Here is a 9,545-nt window from a genome sequence, read left to right on the forward strand (position 1 = left end):
ACCGAACTCCTGATAACTAGAACCAACACCATGAGAGAATCAAAATGAAAAGTCATTCTCTCATACTCGTTCTGCTATTTGATAAAGATCTTCCTTTACCTGTTATTAATTACAAAATTACTGTTATTTTTGCAAATAGCTAATATGACAGCATTAGATATCACATCCCGGATCAGCACAATATGTCTTTATTATACAGATGATGAACTGACTGGAGATCTGCATTTACTAAAATGCAGTGTTCCCTCCAAGTATAATGGTTTCTGTCATTCATGTAAATAGGAATGTGTTAAACACTTCAATTACAATAGTTGCTGACATAATTTTGACATCAGGGCTGGAGCAAACGAAGTGACTGAAAAACATGTAAAATGTAGATGCACGAATAAATATGTATATATATATATATATATATGCCTATCATACCTGTGATTTGCAGTAATAAACAGTATGGGGATATGGTATGGAAGGCATCTGAATACCAGATAGGTGAGGTATTCACCATAGACAATGTTTGTTGTGGAAAAAGTATAACTCATTTCTAGGGAACCAAAAATCGAATAAAAAAATCCAGCAATGTTTAGCTCCTGTACTAGCCTTTGTACTGCATTTTTCCATTCTGAAATAAGAAATGCTTCTTTTTTTAATGGACAATTTTGAAATTTGTCTTGATCCACACATGGGTTTGAAAGCAGTAAAACTGTTTTGATTAGTGAGATTATTTTGTTTAGTTACACTTAACTCTAAACAGTTCTTTTTAAATTTCTTGTCAATACCAGCGTAGATTATCCCTCTTCCCACAAAGGAATAAACAAAATGCCTTTGTAAGCACTTTTATGCTAGTACAAAATTACTGCCATAGTAGCGAATTGTATGACTTGAGCTGGTGGGTGCTAACAGGTGATAGGCTGTTGTGCAGCCTGAATGTGTAGGCAAGGCCTGATGCTGAGCCCACGGCAAAGAAACGTGTTGTACAAAGGCTACTGCTAAACATATGCTAGGGGTTTTGTTGATAGCTAATTTGCATGCAAGACTTGAAACTATATTGATCAAAGTGCTTTAGAATATCTTAATGCAGGATTAGCACAAGCTAGTTTTTATCTAGATTTAGTTTTCAGCTGTTTTCTCTGTTTAGGTGTATTTGCTATGTTACTTACTCATTCCAAACAAGTCACATTCTTAAAGTTTGGCTATTTCTATTGCTTTGGAGGTAGTCTGAAGTTCTGCTTACAGAGTTTTTGCAGATTAAAATTCTCTGTGTAAGAAAAGTTTACTCCATTTTAGCTCAGTATGAACCAGTTTTGGTTTTGGATAGAGCAGACCAGAGGCCTCTTCCCCAGTACATAAAGACACTTCAGTGACAATTCTGACCCTTGTGGAGTGCTGTACACAGCAAAAGGTGCCTGCCTTTACCTTCACGGCCAAGGATGGGTGAAAAGCTGCTCTGATGGGATGTTCGTGATCCCTGAAGGTGTCTTGTTCATCGTCCCTCAAAGCTCTCATAAAGAGTACCCAGAATGGATGCTGGTTTTAGGGGAGGATTATAAAAACTGTTATGCAAGGAAAGGGAGTAACTGTTAATATATCCAAACAAACAAAAAAAATGTATTTAAATAACTGGGAAGTCTTTAAGAAATCTATAAGTGAAATGTGGATCTATCACAATTACCTCTGCTACATTAATTGTAAGACATTATTGCAGCGAACATTTATTGATGTATACAAAGTACAAGGGAAGTGTCTAAGGGCAGCATCAGGAGTATGCTGCTTCTGCCATAGAACTGTGCTTTGCTGGCATACGCACAGAAGCCATATCTGTCATTAATGTACGGCTATAAAAAGACTGATGACCCGTTGTCTGAGAGGTTAGCACCTTGGTTTCTGAAGCAAAGAAGTAAGAGCCAAGAACTCCTGGGTTTCAGTTTTTCCAGTTCTCCACATACTGCCTTGACAAATGTCATCTGTGCTCTCTGCCTTGTCTCCTGGTCCTGGAAAAGGAGATGTTTTTCTTCCTACCTCACAGGGATGTTGTGAGAAATAACCAGCAAAGGTCTGTGCAACAGGTTATTTTTTCTCTTCAGCTTGCAGCTCGCACTTCACCAAGAGCTCTCATCTTATTTGTATCAGTGTTAATGCAAGAGAGTGAAAGTCACTATAGTGCTGAAAACTGGGGAAGAAAGGAGAACAGGCTTTCTCCATATACAAGTGGTGCAAATATCTGCATGTCACCCTTGAATTTTTTTATCTTGAGGACAATACGTTGTGGTAGAATATTGGTATTGTTAAGAAAATCTCATGTGTCCGCACAAGCTAATTGCAACAAGCTGTGACTCCACTTTTTTAGCTGATTTTTAAAGTAGGATTTTTTTTTAAAGTATCTCCCTTTCTGTGGGGCAAGCGTGGTTTTGTAGGTGAGGTTTACTCTGAATAGTAGTTGTGATGATTGGTATTACAGGGATGAGAGCGTCTTATTCCTCTTCAGTGGTAGATGACATGCATGAATGTTTATTGGGATGTCACTGAGATATCCCCTGCTTGACAGCACTTCACAAGACAGGACAGCTGATATCATTTGTCCTGAAGAAGATGATGATTCTACTATATTATCACATTGGACTTACTTAACTTTATATTTTATTGACTCTCGCCCTGAAAAAGAAAAAAAAAAAAAGAAATATTATAGAAAATGTAGTTGTACTGTAAACCCTGCAAACTAAATGTTGAAGTCCTTCTATGTATTTCAAAACAATCAATAAACTAAAGATTAAAAATCTTGGGTTTCATCTATTACTACCATTTTTCATGGTGTTCTGTCATTTGTGCAGTAAAACATTACTTCATGTTCTCACCAGCACATCACATCTCAGCACGCACAAAAAACTTAAGACCTTTTCTGAAGATGGAAGGATTTGGTAAACAAGAATAATGAAGCTTGAAACTCAGTTAACAGCTGGATTCCCCGTGTCTTCTCACCTCACTGGTGTATCGGTTGCGTCAGTCTCAAACATAATTATCACATTCGTTTTCGCAATTACTTGTTTTTCAATCAAGCCAAATAATGGACTACATATGTAGTCCTTAGAGAAGTGATTTTTTACCTTTTGATTAAAACTGCTGTAGAAATGATAGCATTTGAGATGTTAATCATTGGTGGTAGTGTGTGTCTGCACTCTGAAAATAGTACTAGATGACACATGAAGACAAATTCTATTAACCACCTAGTGAATGATAAAGTAGATGACTGCAAAGTGATGAAAACTCTTGTCTGGGTCATCCTTCCGTACATGTGTAAGGTCATGAGTAAATATGTCATATTTTCATTTTATCTTTAGTATCATCAGAAAGCAGGTTGATGAATGTGAAGAAGAATGTTAAGGCTCAGAAAAAAACCTTGATGTTTTCCTCTGAAATGAAACTATTGAGTAATTTATATGCACAGTCAAAATCCAACAGTCTGTCACCCATGTGACAGGGGATACAAGGTAAGTGCCAAAACCACTGAGACAGGTAATACACCGGTCTTGCAGCTCTAAAATCCACTCACACAAATGTTGAAGGAAAAGTTTTACTAGACAAGAGGGAAAAAAGCTGCTTATAGCCATATCTGAGCAGTTTTGCTCCCTTTTGCATTTCTTTTGTTGTTGCCAATTGTTCATAGTAGCTTGTGGGGAGCTATGTTTTAGATTTGTGCTGATAACAGTGTTGATAACACAGGGATGTTTTCACTATTGCTGAGCAGTGTTTACACAGAGTCAAGGCCTTTGCTCCTTACACCACTCCACCAGTGAGCAGGCTGGGGGTGCACAAGGATTTGGGTGAGGACAGCTGGGACAGGTGATTACCACTGACCCAAGGCATGTCCCATACCATATGGTGTCATGCTCAGCCTGTAAAGCTGGGGCAAGAAAAGGAAAGAGGGACATTTGGAGTGATGTTTTCTTCTCAAGTAACCACTACATGTGATGAAGCTCTGCTCTCCTGGAGATGGCTGAACACCTGCCTGACCATGAGAAGTGGTGAATGAATTCCTTTTTCTGCTTTGCTTGTGTGTGCAGCTTTTGCTTTACCCATTAAACGATCTTTATCTCAACCCATGAATTTTCTCACTTTACCCTTACAGTTCTTTCCCACATCCCACTGCAGGGGAAAAGAGCAAGTGGCTGCGTGGTACTTAGCTGCTGGCTGGTGTTAAACCACAACTGTTTTACAATTTCCTATAATTTCTTTGATACACTGCAGTATTCTGTGCCTCTCTTCTTCCCATATCCATCTGCTGCTATAGACCATGGGGTTTTAGCTCTGAATATACTTACACTGCAGGATGTATAGCAGTTTTTAATGGAACAACTTTAGGAGACACCTGGGGAGAGGGAGGGAGGTTGTGGGAGGAGAAATTCCTTTCCTGAATGCATTTATGTAACAGATTTTGAGATTTCAGCAAAGGTAAAAGTACTATTGTGTTTGTGTTGCTTTTCCTGGTTCGTGTATTTATGTACATATTTAGAATAAATAAGAGCATGGAAGAAACGCTTGCCTTGAAGGCCAATGGGTTCTCCATCTGCCTCCCATGGTACTTCGATTTTATTTATTGCATTTTATTATTGTAATAGCATGCAAAAGCAAGTAGAACATTACTTATTTGTGAGAGCAGTAGGGTCTAAAACTAGAATTTCTATTTCTATTCTCTTAAACTGTCCCATGAGCATGCAATAAGGAGAAAAACTTAAATTTTTGTAAAGAATCATAGAATCATAGATTAGTTAGGGTTGGAAAGGAGCTCAAGATCATCTAGTTCCAACCCTCCTGCCATGGACAGGGACACCTCACACTAAACCATCCCACACAAGGCTTCATCCAACCTGGCCTTGAACACTGCCAGGGATGGAGCACTCACAACCTCCCTGGGCAACCGATTCCAGTGCCTCACCACCCTAACAGGAAAGAATTTCCTCCTTATATCCAATCTAAACTTCCCCTGTTTAAGTTTTAACCCGTTACCCCTTGTTCTGTCACTACAGTCCCTGACGAAGAGTCCCTCCCCAGCATCCCTATAGGCCCCCTTCAGATACTGGAAGGCTCTATTAGGTCCCCACGCAGCCTTCTCTTCTCCAGGCTGAACAGCCCCAACTTCCTCAGCCTGTCTTCATACGGGAGGTGCTCCAGTCCCCTGATCATCCTCGTGGCCCTCCTCTGGACTTGTTCCAGCAGTTCCATGTCCTTTTTATGTTGAGGACACCAGAACTGCACACAATGCTCCAGGTGAGGTCTCACGAGAGCAGAGTAGAGGGGCAGGATCACGTCTTTCGACCTGCTGGTCACGCTCCTTTTGATGCAGCCCAGGATATGGTTGGCTTTCTGGGCTGCGAGCGCACACTGCCGGCTCATGTTCATTTTCCCATCGACCAGCACCCCCAAGTCCTTCTCCACAGGTCCGCTCTGAATCTCTTCTTTGCCCAACCTGTAGCTGTGCCTGGGATTGCTCTGACCCAGTATAGGACCTTGCACTTGTCGTGGTTGAACTTCATAAGGTTGGCATCAGCCCACCTCACAAGAGTGTCAAGGTCCCTCTGGATGGCATCCCTTCCCTCCAGCATATCAACCGAACCACACAGCTTGGTGTCATCAGCAAACTTGCTGAGGGCGCACTCAATCCCACTGTCCATGTCAGCGATGAAGATGTTAAACAAGACCAGTCCCAACACCGATCCCTGAGGGACACCACTCGTTACCGGTCTCCTGCCGGACATCGAGCCATTGACCACAACTCTGTGTGTGTGGCCGTCCAGCCAGTTCTGTATCCACTGAGTGGTCCATCCATCAAATTGATATTTCGCCAATTTAGAGAGAAGGATGTCGTGGGACAGTGTCAAAGCTGTGGTAGATGCTTAGACTGCAGCTACTGCAATACTTTCAGCATTGCCAGTGCTGTTATTGCACGGAGTGAGAAAATGGCTGCTTTTGGTGCAAGTCATTACATTTGTCTCAAACATGTGCCTGTATAAGATTCACAAGTCTGTGGCCATCCACCTGACTGCTGAGGGGTCTCACTAAGTAGGTATGTTTGTGCAGTTTTCAACACAGAATTGGCACAGCCATAGCTCCTTTAAAAAATGGCAAAACTGCTTCTTTCCCTGTGTTAACTTAGCAAGGAGAGTGTGTTTGAATGTTCAGTTCCTAACTGTTGAGGAAGATCCAAAGCTCATCTCACTTGTTCCAGGAAAGCACTTAACCTGCCACACTATGAGGTGAGCTGGGTAAGACAGCTGCTTTGGGGGGAAACAGCTTATTTTACGGAAAGGATTGCAAGGGCTACAAGGCTGTGAATAAAGAAAGAGCAGGAGACCATCATCTAATGTGTAAGTCATTCACCCAGTAATGGCAAGGTCTGAATTATCCCTTGAAGAATGGCTTTTGTTTTATTGACATGGGTTTTAAACCATGAGTTTAAAAGTTCCCCTCCTTTCTGGGTCCCCTGCATGTAGACATCTCCCTGCATTTAGCCAGGAGTTTCAGGGCAAATGCAGAACAGAAGCATGAAGGCTTCTGCATAACTGGCAGGTCAAGCAGTGTGGTGCTCTGGCACCTCAGAATGGCGTAGAGAGGGACTTTGACTTTCAAGACTGGATTGCCCAAAGTAATTATATTCTCTTGCTGGTGCCTATGTCAATTACTTTTATTTTTTGGATGAGTTTCTCGAACATTCCTTTTTGTTCTTTCAGCTGGAAAGTGTGTAATGCATAGGTAGGAAAGGAAATTGGAAAAAATTTTAGATGCAGGGAAAACATGTTACAAGAAGCACAAAAACTGCAGCCAGGAGGAGAATTAGTTTGCATAAATTTGGCAAAAGCAACTTGGAAAGCAAATTTAATATGTTAACCTCAAAATATACAGGCAAACCACAGAAGCAGCACATTGGTACCACCTAGAGAAAGCATACATTAATTCTAGGACAAATTTAATCTCATCTGTTTAGGTGGTGAGTAAATAAATACTATAAATTGTACCTGATGCCCATACCCTGCAAAATAGTGCTTCCACCATCACTTTGGAAAATCCAGCTTTGTGAGAAATTAACACTTTCTCTCAGATCTGTCCAAGAATGAAGCAATCAGTACAAGCCTACAGCAAGCAAAGCTGTCTTGTCCAATGGACGTACCCAAAAATGCAAACTTTAAAGCTGTAATAGGGTTCTCTGTCTACTAGTAATTTCCATCTAGTTCCATCTTGCTTTTGCTCCTATAAAGTCCATCACCTGTGGTGGTTTGGCACCCACCCAACACTAAAGGAGTATGTCCCTTTGACCAAGGAAGACTGCTTGATTTTCATTAGTCTTCCTGCTTCCTGGACTCATTCTCAGCTGAAGGAGGGAAGGCAGAAGCACATCTCTTTGCGTCAGCTGAGCTGTATCAGTGGGGGAAGTGAGACCAGAAAAGCAGAGCTGATGTGTGCAGTGCCTGACTGTAAGGCTGCAGGGGGGCAGTGATCACTCCTGATGCTCTCAGCCAAAACATAGCTGCAATGGATGGTGTAGGCAGAGATGGTGCTGAGGAATGGTGTTACAGAGCTAACACTGAGATCAGCCTGCCTAATTTGCTGACCCGTTTATAATGCACTGCTACTCATGCACCTCCTGCCAGGAGAAGAATAAAGAAGTTGCATGTTTGTCATTTCATTTCAGCTTGGCGATCACATGGATGCCTCTGTTTGAAAAGTGAATATAATGCCCTCCTGTGAAGTGAATGCATCTTGGTGAAGATCCAGGGGCTGGCTGGTCCAAGCCCTGGGCAAACTCCTGGCTGCAATGCCTGCTGGGGTGAGGAGGAAGATGCCAAGCTTGGATGTGGTTCTTCTCAGATCTTAGATGCTCATCGTATGGGACATGCTTAAACAGCAGCAGGCCACAGGGCTGTACCACCAGGTCTGACTGCCTTGACTGAGAATGGCTCAGGATGTCTTTGGTACAAAGGGCTGGGCTGAGAAACGGGAATGAAGTGGCACAGAAACACTTCCTTGCCCTGTGCTGCAGAACTGTCATTGAAGGTTTGGCTTATGTAAAGAGATGCTTACGGTATTGTTGATACTCCCTTCTTCTTCAGGCTCACAAGCTTGTATTTGCTGATTCTCTGCTGCTGTATCGATTAATACTGACATTTCAAGATTCTTTTTCAGACAACCTATAGCCTGGAAAGAAAAAAAAAAAAAAAAAAAGGCAAGCTAACTGCATAAATCCAGTAGCTATAAAACTGAAGGATGGTGAAATTAGTCTGCAATAGCATATCCATGTTCTCATTAAGAGCAATTCAGCATTTTTAGGACACATTAACGGCTGCAGATCAATATAAAATAAAACACAGCCTTGCAAAATCCCATTTATAATTTCCAAAGTACTCTCCCTCAGTCATGTAGGAAAGTCATTCTCAGTACATCAGCAGGGCAATAGTTACAAAGAACATGTTGCAGACCAGTTCAGGTGTGCAGCTGTAAAACTCATCCAACCTGGAAAAAAAATCTCCACGTTTTCACGTGGATAAAAAATAAAGGTAGTGTGTATTATCACAGTGAAACTGAGAAAGGGTAACAATCACTGGTAACTTCGCTTCAAAAGCACAAGTCACTCCCCACTAGTGACCTCTAGAAATTAATTATCCAAATCACCGCTTCTGTATGTCTCTGCCTAGCAACCTGCCTGACCGACCCTTTGCAAAACAATCCCTCTGAGTAGGTATCAACCTGAGAGCTTTTTCCATGGGGATTTTAATTGTGCATCAGATTACTTTCACAGCACAACTAAGAAGGGGTAGAGGGACCAGGGAGCAGCAAATGAAAGCCGATTTCAGTCACAGCTGTGGGTCACAGGTGAACAGCCCCATGCATCATATCATGGCACTGCTGGTCCTAGGGACCAATGGGGGTTCCAATAGACCCACTCTCCAAAAGTCACTACTGACGGTTATTGATTTGGATGGGATCCTCTTTTGGGTGATTTCTACTAGTGCATGTTTAGTTTAAGCAAATTTTCAGATTTAATCAGAATTAAACGTGTGCTTGGGGACCTCCAGGAGCAAGGGCTTAGTGGCAGAGGCCAGAGGAAAGCAAAGGAAAGGCACCCTGCTGTGAAAGGGCTTTTTGGCTGCAGCAGACATGCCAGAAGCCAGGGGCCACTTGTTTGCATGTGTGCATGACACGCTGCTGCTCTCTGGGCAGAGCAAGTGGTGGTGGGCAAGAGAGCTGGGAAGTGCTGTGCAATGCTGCTGCTGGTGTGACAGTTGCCGCATGCTGTCAAAGCCCATCTCAAAGTCTCATCGAGGCTGTGCAAAGCTGTCTGAAAAGAGGAGGCACTTCTGCCTGTTCTGCAGAGATGTTGCATCTTCTCCCTGAGAAGCTGAGTGCTGAACTCTGGCTGGTGTGGGGCATTTCTGAAGGCTATCATAAATATTCAGAAAGTGTTCAAGGCCAGGTTGGATGGGGCTTTGAGCAGCCTGGTCTAGTGGAAGTTGTCCTTGCCTTAAAGGCAATGGAGATCTTTAAGGATAAAATGGAGCTGT

This window comes from Lathamus discolor, chromosome Z (genome assembly GCF_037157495.1).
Source record: "Lathamus discolor isolate bLatDis1 chromosome Z, bLatDis1.hap1, whole genome shotgun sequence".
NCBI lineage: Eukaryota > Metazoa > Chordata > Aves > Psittaciformes > Psittacidae > Lathamus > Lathamus discolor.